Source organism: Moschus berezovskii, chromosome 15, assembly GCF_049115385.1.
Source record: "Moschus berezovskii isolate FMDL1 chromosome 15, NW_MosBer_1.0, whole genome shotgun sequence".
In the NCBI taxonomy this organism is placed as follows: Eukaryota; Metazoa; Chordata; class Mammalia; order Artiodactyla; family Moschidae; genus Moschus; species Moschus berezovskii.
The window spans coordinates 70,460,832-70,476,146 of record NC_142474.1 but is presented as its reverse complement, the minus strand read 5'-3'; positions in this window follow the sequence as shown (position 1 = coordinate 70,476,146).

The following is a 15,315-nucleotide window of genomic DNA, read 5'->3' as shown; positions in this document are numbered from 1 at the left end:
AACCTCAGATATGCAGATGACACCACCCTCATAGCAGAAAGTGAAGAGGAACTCAAAAGCCTCTTGATGATAGTGAAAGAGTAGAGTGAAAAGGTTGGCTTGCCAAAATCACTGCGGATGCTGATTGCAGCCATGAAATTAAAAGACGGTTACTCCTTGGAAGGAAAGTAATGACCAACCTAGATAGTATATTAAAAAGCAGAGACATTACTTTGCCAGCAAAGGTCCGTCTAGTCAAGGCTATGGTTTTTCCAGTGGTTATGTATGGATGTGAGAGTTGGACTGTGAAGAAAGCTGATCGCTGAAGAATTGATGCTTCTGAACTGTGGTGCTAGAGAAGACTCTTGAGAGTCCCTTGGACTGTAAGGAGATCCAACCAGTCCATTCTGAAGGAGATCAGTCCTGGGTGTTCATTGGAAGGACTGATGCTAAAGCTGAAACTTCAATACTTTGGCCACCTCATGCAAAGAGTTGACTCACGGGAAAAGATTCTGATGCTGGGAAAGATTGAGGGCAGGAGGTGAAGGGGACGACAGAGAATGAGATGGCTGGATGGCATCACCGACTCGATGGACATGAGTTTGAGTGTACTCCGGGAGTTGGTGATGGACAGGGAGGCCTGGCATGCTGTGATTCATGGGGTCGCAAAGAGTTGGACACGACTGAGCGACTGAACTGAACTGAACTGAAGACTAAGTTTAAAATAACGTTAATTAAGTTTACCTTTTAAATAAAGTAAGCTGGTATAAAAACTTGAATTCAGATTTTCTCTCTGTTAAGAGGACATCTTTTCTTCAGATATTGAACTACCTTGATAATAGATTTAAGTTTCTTTATCTCTTAAGTGATCTGTTCTGAAATCCTTTTGTTACTTTGGCTAAGTGAATAGCTATTGTTTCACAATGACCTATAATCCTATCTGACTGAGTGTTCTAAACTTTTTTGATATTTTTTGACAAAACTTCCTAAATCATTTTAATGAAGAAGATTTCTAGCTAACTTTGGGAAGCATCAGAGGGCCCCTGAAACATCCCAAAGAGAGAGATTACACTAATTAGGTTCATTTTGTATACAGAATTGCATGGACAGTATTGTCAAGTGAGTAATAAGTCCCGGGTTATATTGTATGGTCAGTTCAGTTCAGCTTAGTTGCTCAGTCATGTCTGACTCTTTGCGACCCCATGTGCTGCAGCACGCCAGGCCTCCTTGTCCAACACCAACTCCCGAAGATACCCAAACTCATGTCCATTGAGTCAGTGAAGCCATACAACTATCTCATCCTCTGTTGTCCCCTTCTCCTCCTGCCCTCAATCTTTCCCAGCATCAGGGTCTTTTCAAATGAGTCAGCTCTCCACATCAGGTAGCCAAACTATTGGAGTTTCAGCTTCAGAATTAGTCCTTCCAATGAATATTCAGGACTGATTTCCTTTAGAACTGACTGGTTGGATCTCCTTGAAGTCCAAGGGACTCTCAAGAGTCTTCTCCAACACCACAGTTCAAAAGCATCAGTTCTTCTGTGCTCAGCTTTCCTTATAGTCCAACTCTCACATCCATAACATGACTACTGGAAAAACCACAGCCTTGATTAGACGGACTTTTGTTGGCAAAGTAATATCTCTGCTTTTTAATATGCTGTCTAGGTTGGTCATAACTTTCCTTCCAAGGAGTAAGCGTCTTTTAATTTCATGGCTGTAATCACCATCTGCAGTGATTTTTGGGCTCCAAAATATTGTATGGTAAATGTTACTAATATAGATATTGTAGAAACTATATGGAGTTCCTAAAATTCTGATCTTTTTGGGTAAAATGTTATCAGTTATAATTCTAGTTACTATCTTAAAATATTGTCATAGCATTTATCAAGTTTCGCAAAAATGCTTCCTCTTCAAAAAAATTTATAGAAAGGACTTTTGAATAAATACAAGTTTCTGTACTGAATAAAGATTCTAAAGAAAAACCTGATGACTTCACCAAGGTTAACAAAAGGACTGAATGAACTGGTGAATATGTTTGTAACTTTTAAGGTTTCTACCTGAAAAATTACTGATTTGAATCTGTGTTTTCTGGGTGTAAGAAAAACCTTCCCCTAAAGCTAATTATGATAGTAATTTGGTGAAATTATATTTTATAATTATATAAGTTGGGAGATTATCTCACTAACAGGTACAGAAATCTCAAGGAATTTTGGAAACCTTGAGAAGGGAGGAATTCACTTAGATCTGCTAGGCAAAATCTGTGATAAGCCTTTGGCATGACTTTTCTAGCCCTAAAGGTTTTATTTTAAAGGTTCAGTCTGAGACTTTATGAAAGTTTCAGCAAAGCAAAAAGAACTGTGATCAATTTTCATTATATTAGTCATCAGGCCAAGTCTATTGGGACCAGACTTATAATACAAATAAGTCTTAATTTGTTTATATTTGGTAAAAATATGATTTTAGAGAAAAAAAGATGTTTCAATGTTTGTTAAATCCCAGTTTATTAATGCAGGTCTGTACCTACTAAGACTCATTTCCTGGATAGTTCTTTGCTGTTAACCAGTGAAGTTGCTCAGTTGTATCCAACTCTTTGTGATCCCATGGACTGTAGCCTACCAGGCTCCTCCATCCATGGAATTTTCCAGGCAAGAATACTGGAGTCAGTTGCCATTTCCTTCTCCAGGGGATCTTCCCAACCCAGGGATCAAATCCAGGTCTCCCACATCGCAGGCAGATGCTTTACCATCTGAGCTACCAGGGAAGCTCTCTTTGCTGTTAGGGTATATTAATGTAAAATTTAATTGAATTATTTAAGGACACTCTAGGGTTGTTTCTGAAGCTTATCCCAGTAATCTCTCTTTGGATGAAGATCAGATGCTTCACCCAAGACCTCCAACCAAGACTGGAAGAAGACGTAATTTAAGGAACTGTCTCCAACCTGGATAGAAGATCTTTTTTTTTTCTTCTTTTTTAGGAGTGATTTAATTTATTTATATAAAGTACCACAGAGATATAAATTATTTCTTGGGAAGTTGCAACTAACCATCACCTTTATTTTTTATTTTTTTATATTACATCATGTTCTTTATTCTTATTCTCCTTCTTGTTTATTTTAAAAAGAAATTCTTAAGTTTTATAAGTACATTCTAGTTTATCATTGCAATATTAATCAATAATGAGGAAACTTCTTTGATATCCTATTTTCCCACGTTAGTACTGCTACAACAAAATACCATAAACTGAATGGTTTATAATCAACAGAAATTTCTCTGTCATAGTCCAGAAGGCTTGAAGTCTGAGATCAGGGTACCTGCATGATTGGGTTCTGGTGAAAATTCTCTTCTGGGTTACAGATCGCCAGCTTCTCTTTGTGGATTTCCCTGGTGACTCAGACGGTAAAGAATCAACCTGCAATGCAGGAGACCTGGTGTGATCCCTCGGTTGGGAAGACCCCCAACTACTCTTTGTATCCTACATGAACGGAAAGAGTGAAGGAGCTCTCCAGAATCTCTTTTGTAAGGGCACTGATCCCATTCATGGGGCTTCCCAGGTGTCACAGTGGTAAAGAATCCTCCTGGAAATTCAGGAGATGCAGGAGACGTGGGTTCGATCCCTGGATCAGGAAAATTGCCTGGAAGAGGGATTGATAACTCACTCCATTATTCTTACCTGGAAAATTCCATGGGAAGATCCTTTATATCAGGTACTCTTAACTAGCTCATACCCAGTGAAATTGAAGGGAAATTGACTCTTGGGTTAACTCCCACTTCCAAAGGCCCCTAAGCTGGACTGGTTTCTAGAGAGGCCTGCTGACTTCAATCTCACCTTAAAACAATGCTCAAACAGAGGAAACTGTACTACACTTGGATGAGAAGAAGACGATGTCAGAAGTAGACAGCTTGCCCAAGATGCTGATCTGACTTGTATGATTATTTATAATGTTTGCTTGTGGCCAATTACCTGTGTCTAGTACTTCTGGGTTACCTTGGGGAATTTCTGCTCTCTAGGGCTCTAATTGATCGCTGAGGAAGGCTTTCTTATCTCTCCTTGCTATTCTTTGGAACTCTGCATTCAGATGCTTATATCTTTCCTTTTCTCTTTTGCTTTTCACCTCTCTTCTTTTCACAGCTATTTGTAATGTCTCCTCAGACAGCCATTTTGCTTTTTTGCATTTCTTTTCCATGGGGATGGTCTTGGTCCCTGTCTCCTGTACAATGTCACAAACCTCCGTCCATAGTTCATCAGGCACTCTATCTATCAGATCTAGTCCCTTAAATCTATTTCTTACTTCCACTGTATAATCATAAGGGATTTGATTTAGGTCATATCTGAATGGTCTAGTGGTTTTCCCTACTTTCTTCAATTTAAGTCTGAATTTGGCAATGAGGAGTTTATGATCTGAGCCACAGTCAGCTCCCGGTCTTGTTTTTGCTAACTGTATAGAGCTTCTCCATCTTTGACTGCAAAGGATATAATCAATCTGATTTTGGTGTTGACCATCTGGTGATGTCCATGTGTAGAGTCTTCTCTTGTGTTGTTGGAAGAGGGTGTTTGCTATGACCAGTGCGTTCTCTTGGCAAAACTCTATTAACCTTTGCCCTGCTTCATTCCGTGCTCCAAGGCCAAATTTGCCTGTTACTCCAGGTGTTTCTTGACTTCCTACTTTTGCATTACAGTCCCCTATAATGAAAAGGACATCTTTTTTGGGTGTTAGTTCTAAAAGGTCTTGTAGGTCTTCATAGAACTGTTCAACTGCAGCTTCTTCAGCATTACTGGTTGGAGCATAGACTTGGATTACTGTAATATGGTTTGCCTTGGAAACGAACAGAAATCATTCTGTCATTTTAAAGATTGCATCCAAGTACTGCATTTACGACTCTTTTGTTGACCATGATGGCTACTCCATTTCTTCTAAGGGATTCCTGCCCATAGTAGCAGATATAATGGTTAGATATAATATATTCCTGCCCACAGTAGTAGATATACTATAACTCATCTGAGTTAAATTCACCCATTCCAGTCCATTTTACTTCACTGATTCCTAGAATGTCTATGTTCATTCTTGTCATCTCCTGTTTGACCACTTCCAGTTTGCCTTGATTCATGGACCTAACATTCCAGGTTCCTATGAAGAATAGGAAAAACAAGAGATCTCTTCAAGAAAATTAGAGATATCAAGGGAATATTTCATGCAAAGATGGGCTCAATAAAGGACAGAAATGGTATGATCCTAACAGAAGCAGAAGATATTAAGAAGAGGTGGCAAGAATACACAGAAGAACTGTACAAAAAAGATCTTCATGACAAGATAATCATGATGGTGTGATCACTCACCTGGAGCCAGACATCTTGGAATGTGAAGTCAAGTGGGTGTTAGAGAGCACCACTATGAACAAAGCTAGTGGAGGTGATGGAATTCCAGTTGAGCTATTTAAAATCCTGAAAGATGATGCTGTGAAAGTGCTGCACTCAATATCCCAGCAAATTTGGAAAACTCAGCAGTGGCCACAGGACTGGAAAAGGTCAGTCTTCATTCCAATCCCAAAGAAAGGCAATGCCAAAGAATGCTCAAACTATCGCACGATTGCACTCATCTCACACGCTAGTAAAGTCATGCTCAAAATTCTCCAAGCCAGGCTTCAGCAATATGTGAACTGTGAACTCCAAGATGTTCAAGCAGGTTTTAGAAAAGGCAGAGGCACCAGAGATCAAATTGCCAACATCCACTGGATCATGGAAAAAGCAAGAGAGTTCCAGAAAAACATCTATTTCTGCTTCATTGACTATGCCAAAGCCTTTGACTGTGTGGATCACAATAAACTGTGGAACATTCTGAAAGAGATGGGAATACCAGACCACCTGACCTGCCTCTTGAGAAACCTGTATGCAGGTCAGGAAGCAAAAGTCAGAACTGGACATGGAACAACAGACTGATTCCAAATAGGAAAAGGAGTACATCAAGGTTGTATATTGTCACCTTGCTTATTTAACTTATATGCAGAGTACATCATGAGGAACACTGGGCTGGAAGAAGCACAGGCTGGAATCAAGATTGCCGGGAGAAATATCAATAACCTCAGGTATGCAGATGACACCACCCTTATGGCAGAAAGTGAAGAGGAACTCAAAAGCCTCTTGATGAAAGTGAAAGAGGAGAGTGAAAAGGTTGGCTTGAAGCTCAACATTCAGAAAACAAAGATCATGGCATCTGGTCCCATCACTTCATGGGAAATAGACAGGGAAACAGTGTAAACAGTGTCAGACTTTATTTTTTCAGGCTCCAAAATCACTGTGGATGTTGATTGCAGCCATGAAATTAAAAAACGCTTACTCCTTGGAAGGAAAGTTATGACCAACCTAGATAGTATATTAAAAAGCAGAGACATTACTTTGCCAACCAAGGTCCATCTAGTCAAGGCTATGGTTTTTCCCGTGGTCATGTATGGATGTGAGAGTTGGACTGTGAAGAAAGCTGATCGCCTTTTGAACTGTGATGCTGGAGAAGGCTCTTGAGAGTCCCTTTGACTGGAAGGAGATCCAACCAGTCCATTCTAAAGGAGATCAACCCTGGGTGTTCATTGGAAGGACTGATGCTAAAGCTGAAACTCCAATACTTTGGCCACCTCATGCAAAGAGTTGACTCCCTGGAAAATACTCTGATGCTGGGAGGGATTGGGGGCGGGAGGAGAAGGGGAAGACAGATCATGCGATGGCTGGATGGCATCACTGACTCGATGGAGATGAGTTTGAGTGAACTCCAGGAGTTGGTGAAGGACAGGGAGGCCTGGTGCACTGTGATTCATGGGGTCGCAAAGAGTTGGACACGACCGAGTGACTGAACTGAACTGAACTGAAGGCTCTAATTGGATACCCTCTAGCTAATTTATTTCATTGAATGTTCAGTCCTGTTCTATATATTCATGATATTACTAGATGGGATCCTTTGAAAAGTATTTTAATTGTAGAATTTTTTTTTATTAGATTTTCTTCATCAAGTTTCAGGAGTTACTCTCTATTTCTAGGTTGCCGAGAGTTTTTGTAATGAATGTGAGATTTTGACTAATGCTTTTTCTGCATCTATTTATGTGCAATAGAATATATCCGTTGATTTTCATATATTGAAATATCTTGCATATCCCTTGCATGTGTGCTGTGCTAGGTCAGTCATGTCTGACTCTTTGCAACCCTCTAAAGGAGCCCACCAGCCTCCTTTGTCCATGAGATTCTCCAGGAAAGAATACTGGAGTGGGTTGCCATGTTCTCCTGCATGGGATCTTCTCAACCTAGGGACTGAACCCATGACTCTTAAGTCTTCTGCATTGGTAGGCAGGTACTTTACCACTGGTACCACCTGGGAAACCCCTATCCCTTAACATACATGCAATTAAATCCCACTCAGTCACTGTATATAAATCTTTTTTTATATGTTATTAGATTCATTTGTTGAGGGGTTTTTGCATGTGTGTTCATCAGAGATAGTGATCTATAATTTGTCTTTCTTAGTATGTCTTTCGGAGAAGGCAATGGCAAGCCACTCCAGTACTCTTGCCTAGAAAATCCCATGGATGGAGAAGCCTGGTAGGCTGCAGTCCATGGTGTCGCTACGAGTTGGACACGACTGAGGGACTTCACTTTCGCTTTTCACTTTCACACATTGCAGAAGGAAATGGCAACCCACTCCAGTGTTCTTGCCTGGAGAATCCCAGGGACGGGGGAGCCTGGTGGGCTGCCGTCTATGGGGTCGCACAGAGTTGGACACGACTGAAGTGACTTAGCAGCAGCAGCAGTAGCAGCACCAGCCCAATTAACAATACCTGCTCTGATGCTGGCCATAGATTTAAGTTTTCTCGTGAAAGTGAAGTTGCTCAGTCGTGTCCGACTCTTTGTGATCCCATGGACTGTAGCCTACCAGGTTCCACCATCCATGGAATTTTCCAGGCAAGAATACTGGAGTGGGTTGCCATTTCCTTTTCCAGGAAATCTTCCTGACCCAGGGATTGACCCCGTCTCTCCCATATTGTAGGCAGATACTTAACCGTCTGAGCCACCAGGGAAGTCTAAGTTTTCTTAGAGGATAATTCAAACTCAATTGGAGGGATGAGCTAAGTCTGAATAAAAAATTAACCTCTCAGCTATTAAAAGGAAAACTCCTACAATTACGGGGTTAATCTATGTGGTTAATACCAGGCTATGGTTATTTAAGTTTAAATGGTCCTCTATGTTGGGAATGGTTAAATCATACTAAGAATGATTAACCAGTGCAGGTTCGACTCATGATACAGGATGCTCGGGCCTGGTGCACGGGGATGACCCAGAGGGAGGATAAGGGGAGGAGGGAATGGGAGGGGGGTTCAGGAAGGGGAACTCGTGTACACCCGGGGCGGATTCATGTCAATGTATGGCAAAACCAACCAATATAATATTGAAAAATAATTAGCCTCCAATAAAAAATAAAAATTTAAAAAGATAAAAAATAAATGATCAACCTGATAATTATGAGACAAGGCTGTGTCCTTTATGAACTATGCCTATTATTACCTTTAGAGAGAGTGATTGTTTTGGTACTCAGTGGATTTGTGGCACTAATTTATGGCCCTGACATCTACAGGGTTGGATATGAAGGTGTAGCCTGAAATTCCCTTGAATTTAAGGTCATACATGTTAACAGATTAGAGGTAACCCCAACCAGTCTACTATTGGTATGATCCCAATGGGTCAAAGATCTGTATTCTACTGGTATGACCATTTAGCAGCTTAGTGTGTGTGTATGTGTGTGTGAGACCTCAGTGGGGTTAGAAGATGTAACTGGCCATATTGAAGCCTTAAATATCATAAGTTTTCATAAGTAACTAGGCTATTGGTGGTGGTGGTTTAGTCACTAAGTCGTGTTCGACTCTTGCGATCCCATGGACTGTAGCCTGTCAGGCTCCTCTGTCCATGGGATTCTCCAGGCAAGAATACTGGCATGGGTTGCCATTTCCTTCTCCAGAGGATCTTCCTGACCCAGGAATCGAACCCAGGCCTCCTGCATTCCAGGCAGATGGTTTACCAACTAAGCTATGAGGGAAGCCCCCATGAATTCTGAGATCTCTACGAGAAAGGCAGTGCTATACAACTGCAAGGCCCTTGACAACTTACAGCATCTCAGGGAGATATCTGTGCTACAATTCAAAGTGAATGCTGTATTTTCATTCCTGAAAATCCTTCAATGTAACACATTTGATGAACCTTATGAAAAATCAGATTTCTGCTTTAAGTGACCCATTCCCTAGTCTTGCTGCTGCTGCTGCTAAGTTGCTTCAGTCATGTCTGACTCTGTGCGACCCCATAGACAGCAGCCCACCAGGCTCCCCCATCCCTGGGATTCTCCAGGGAAGAACACTGGAGTGGGTTGCCATTTCCTTCTCCAGTGCATGAAAGTGGAAAGTGAAAGTGAAGTTGCTCAGTCATGCCGGACTCATAGTGACCCCGTGGATTGCAGCCCACCAGGCTCCTCCGTCCATGGGATTTTCCAGGCAAGAGTACTGGAATGGGTTGCCATTGCCTTCTCCGGTCCCTAGTCTTGATGATCTTTTAAAAAACTGGTTTGATGTGGGAGATTCATGGCTAAAATATTTACTTTTAATTCCATAATAATATTAACTATACCGTTTGTATTTTGCCTGTTTCAACAAGATTATTGCTTCTTGTATTACCAAGTTTGTAACTGAGCCTCGAACAAAAATAATGATGACCTGACTTAAAGCAGTTGATCAAATGTATAGCTCAATATATGATCAATGATTGTAGTAGTGTAACTCTAGATATAGGAAGATGCAACAAAAGGAAATACTTTTCTGGATCACAATTAGAAGACAGGTATCCAGAGATCTTTGACTTTTAAGACCTAGTCCATTAATAAATAACACATTGAGTGGCCTATCAACAAAAACCTTCTTCAGAACTGGGAATGAGCCTTCTCAGCAACACGGGACAAAATGGTCATGAAATGCATCCCAAAGTATGGTTGGATTTATGCCCACAAGGGGGCCATGTCAGCTAGACATTGACACTTACCAATGGTGGCTCAGAGGTTAAAACATCTGCCTCCAATGCGGGAGACCCGGGTTTGATCCCTGGGTCGGGAAGATCCCCTGGAGAAGGAAACTGGTAACCCACTCCAGTATTCTTGCCTGGAGAATCCCATGGACGGAGAAGCCTGGTAGGCTACAGTCCACGGGGTCACAAAGAGTCGGACACGACTGAGCAACGGAACAGAAAGGAATAGCATTGGCAATGACTGAACAGTAAAGGCGAGCCCTGTGCTGCTATAGCTGTTGACCTTCAGCAACTCCTGAGGGAGTTCAGGGTGGAGTGAGGTCCTCTGTGCTCCAGGGAATCTGGTGGGACAGGTCTTTAGCTAGTTGGATGCTTTTAGGAACAGATTTTATTATCTCAATCCTTGCATCTCCTCATATCTAGAGAAACACTAAATCCCTTCATGGTGACATCAGATCTTCAAGACTAACAAAAGACCTTTTGTAAAATGAGTGCTTCATAGTATTGAACTCCCCCTTCATGAAAACCTTATATATTGACGTTCTCCCACTGCTGCTTTGGAGCAGTCTGTCAGAGCTATCTGAGATGCTCTCTCCCGGGCTGCAGTCCTCATTTTGCCCCAAAGAAAACTTAACTTGCAACTCTCAAGTTGTTCATCGTTTTTTAGTCGACAGATATATGGGTTTTCTTTCATAATCTATTAATAACTTATTGACCAGAGATGTATGAATACATCTTTTGTTAACCAAACATTAACCAGAGTGTTTCAACAATCACTTACATGACAGATTACTGGCTACAGGCATTGCTGCCAAGTCGCTTCAGTCGTGTCCAACTCTGTGCGACCCCATAGACGGCAGCCCACCAGGCTCCACCGTCCCTGGGACTCTCCAGGCAAGAACACTGGAGTGGGTTGCCATTTCCTTCTCCAATGTGTGAAAGTGAAAAGTGAAAGTGAAGTCGCTCAGTTGTGTCCGACTAGTAGCGACCCCATGGACTGCAGCCAACCAGGCTCCTCTGTCCATGCGATTTTCTAGGCAAGAGTACTGGAGTGGCTTGCCATTGAGGCATTAGTTTTTGCAAAAACTCCCCATTCAATAATATGTTAATACGGTGAATCCATTGATAGATTTTTGAGTGTTGCATCAAACTTGGTTTTTTGGGATAGACACCCAATTTGTCCGAATATATATTATCGTTTTCATATGTAATGTTGGATTAGATATATTATGATTTTGTTTATAATTTTGCATCTAGTTTATGAGAAATATTGGCCTATAATTTCTTTTCTTGTCATGTAATTGTCTGATTTTTGTATTGGAGTAATGCTGGCTTCATCATGGTTGTTACGCAGAATTCATATTATTTTTCCTAGAAATTCAGTAGAATTCACAAGTGAAATTATCTGAGTCTGAACTTTTGGGGGAAGGTTTTGAACTACAGATTAATTCCTTTAATCCGCATGGGCTACTGTGGATATTTGCTTATTCTTTTTGAGCCTTTGTAGTTTAAGACTTTCAAGGATTTTTTTTTTTTCATCTACATTGCCAAAGTAATTACATAAAATAATCTATAATATTTCATCCTTATCTTTTGGTGTTATTGACTGTTGTGATATCAACACTCTCACTCCTGATACTGATAATTTGTCTGTTCTCTCTGTACTTCTCACCTAGAAGTTGATTATTTTTATTGAATTTATAAAAAACCAGCTTTTTCCCATTTATTTTCCCTCTTTTTTTTCTGTTTAATTGACTTTTGTCCTGATATTTACTATTTATTTCTTCTCCTTATTGAGATGTTATTTATCTTTACTTGGTTCTAATTTGCCTTCAGGTAGATTCTAAGGCTATTGCTTTGAAATTTTTTTGCTTTTTAAAAAATATGTTGTGTTTCAATTTCTGTTACCTTTAAAGTATTTTCTATTTTCCATTTTGATTTTTTTTGACTTCTGAATTGTTTAGAAGAAAGTGATTTAGCTTCCAAACATTTCAATTTTTCAAGTTTACTTTCTGTTATATATTTCTGATTTAATTTTATTGTGGTCATATGACATATTTTATGTGATTTGATTACTTTTACATTTATGGTGACTTCTCTTATGGACCAGATTATTTTGGTTTTAGTTAATGTTCTGCAAATGAGTTGACTCATTGGAAAGACCCTGATGCTGGGAAAGATTGAAGGCAAAAGAAGAAGAGGGTGGCAGAGGATAAGATGATTAGATAGCATAACCAACTCAATGGACATGAATTTGGGCAAACTCCAGGAGACAGTGAAAAACAGAGGAGCCTGGTGTGCTATAGTGTATGGGGGGTCACGAAGAGTCAGATGTGACTTACCAACTGAAAAACAACTGTGTTCCACATACATTTGAAAAAGTACATTGACTCTTGTATTCAGGGATCTTATTTTTGGATGGAATATTCTAAAGACATCAACTAAGTCAACGTAGTTGAGTATTTTTCACACCTCTCATATACTTATTTATGGCCTGTATACTTATATTGATAATTAAGCCTGTGTGTGTGCATGCATGCTCAGTTGCTCAGTCAAGTCCGACCCTTTGGGATCCCATAGACAAAGAGTAGGTTATTAAAATTCCTTAGTACAATTGTGGATTGCTCATTTCCCCTTGCAGTTATATCCATTTTCCCTTCGTGGTCTGGTGCATGATCACTTATGTGATCAGGTGCATGATTATGTATGACTCTTGTGTCCTCTGGATGAACTTACTCCTTTCTCATTTTGAAATGGTCATATTTATCCTTTGAACTGTGGAGCTGGAGAAGACTCTTGAGAGTCCCTTGTACTGCAAGGAGATCCAACCAGTCCATTCTAAAGGAGATCAATCCTGGGTGTTCATTGGAAGGACTGATGCTAAAGCTGAAACTCCAATACTTTGGCCACCTCATGTGACGAGTTGATTCACTGGAAAAGAGTCTGATGCTAGGAGGGATTGGGGGCGGGAGGAGACGGGGACGACAGAGAATGAGATGGCTGGATGGCATCACCGACTCGATGGACATGAGTTTGAGTGTACTCCGGGAGTTGGTGATGGACAGGGAGGCCTGGCGTGCTGTGGTTCATGGGGTCGCAAAGAGTCGGACACGATTGAGTGACTGAACTGAACTGAACTGAATATCTTTTACTCTGAAATCTACTTCCTCTGATATTAGTAGAGCCATTCCTTCTTTCTTTTTATTGGTGATTTCCTGGTATGTATTTTTCTTACTCTTTTACATTTAACCATTTTTATCCTTATATGACATCAGTTTTAAACAGAGTCTTTCTCATTTAGGCAAAATGATCATATCTGCTTCTTAACTGGGATATCCAGACAATATCATACATTATCATTATTGACAAAGTTAGATTCAAATCTATTTGTTTAAAATTTTTCCCCATTTTCCTCTATTTTTTCTGGTTTTCTTTTAATCGAGTATTTCTCATAATTGTATTTGATTTCACTTTTTGCCACCTGAGGTATAATTATTTGTCGTTTTGTTTTAGCAGTTACTTTGGATTTGTATTATATGTCATTTACTTATCATATCACACATTCAAGTGACATTATAATCACTTCACATATGAAATCCTATGAAAATGTACTTCTCTTTCTGTCTTCCTATTCTTTGAACTAGTCTTGTCATACATTTACTTATGTATTAGACAGTTATTATATTTGCCTTAGTACATATTCTGTTGGTTTTTTTTTAATAGACTTTGCTTTTTTGAGCAGTTTTAGGTGCATAGAAATATTGATCAGAGTTCCTGTGTAGACTTTGCCTCTCCAAACCTACAACCCAACACACTGTCAACATACTGCACCAGAAGTGGTGTAGTTGTTACAATCAATGAACCTATATTGATAAATCATTATCATCCATAGTAGGATCTCATTGTTGCATTTCCCTGGTCACATATGATGTGGAGCATATTTTCACATGGATATTCATCTGTATATCTTCTTTGGTGAGACAGCTGTCCAAATCTTTTGCTTCTCAGGTTTTCTTTTGTTTGCTTGTTTAGTCTGTGTCTTGTCTTCTCTTTTTCTTGATCCATTCCCCTTTAAAGAGATTAAATAGTTATAAGTGTGGTCTTTAATGTCTTCCCATGTTATTGACAGTTCTGGTGCTCTTCATTCCTGTGCATAGGTCTATGATTTTACCTTATATCATTTTCCCTCTCCCTTTGACCTTTCAGTGTACTTCTGCTATACTTAGGAGCCCATTCAGTGTTGCTGTGTGTTGAAAGTACTTATCTTGTCTTTAGTTCTAAAAAATATTTCCATTGGGTGTAGAAATCTAAGCTGAGAGTATTTCTGTTTAATTTAATCATTTCAGTATTTTGAATTTTTTGCTCCACTGTCAATTGCAGGCATTGTTTCTGATGAGAAGTCTGCTGCTATTATGATATTCATCTTTTGGAACATATGTGTGATAATTATTTTTGTTAAAGTTGGATATTTGGGACATTATTTCTTAACATATTTTTCCTTTACAGACTCCAATTAAGCTGTTTGAAGTTTTCTCAGAAATCATGATATTCTGCTTACTTTTTACCTATTTTTCCCCCTGTATATTTCATTTGTATGGTTTTTATTGCTATATCTTCAAATTTACTCATATAATCTATGGCACTGTATAATATACTGTTAAACTGTTAAGCCCTTTTGTGTATTTTTTACGTCATACATTGTGGTTTTCATGTTTAGAAGTCCAGTTTGGGTCTTTTCTCTGTTTTATCTTTCACTCCTCTATATAACATCCTCAATCATTCTCCTAGTTTTTTGACCATATTATATACAGTTATAATAACTGTTTTGACATCTTTATCTACTTAATCTATCATCTGTTCCATTTCTGGTATGGTTTTTGCAGATTGTCATTTCTGTTAATTATGAAAAATATTTCTGCTCCTTTGTCTGTTTAGAAGTTTTGCATTGGATTTTACTCATTATGTCCTGATATTTTTGCTTTCCTTTAAATATTTTTGAGAAGTTTTGGCTAAGTTGTTAGGAAATTGATCTTTTTAGGTCTTGCATTTTCAGGTGTGGAACAAAGAAGTAGTTATCTAGGGTTAACTTCGACCCACTACTGAAGCAAAGCTTTTCTGCATGCTCTATGAATTATTCTGTCTTTGTAGGAAAAGGAATTATTTTCAGCCAGGTTTGAACCCTTGGAGTTTGTCCTGCTAATCCTTTTAATGGTACTTTCCCACATGCATTCACTGATCAGTATTCTGCTGAAGACTTAAGGGAGATCCTCTACAGATCTTTAGAAATCTTTTTCTGTGTGTC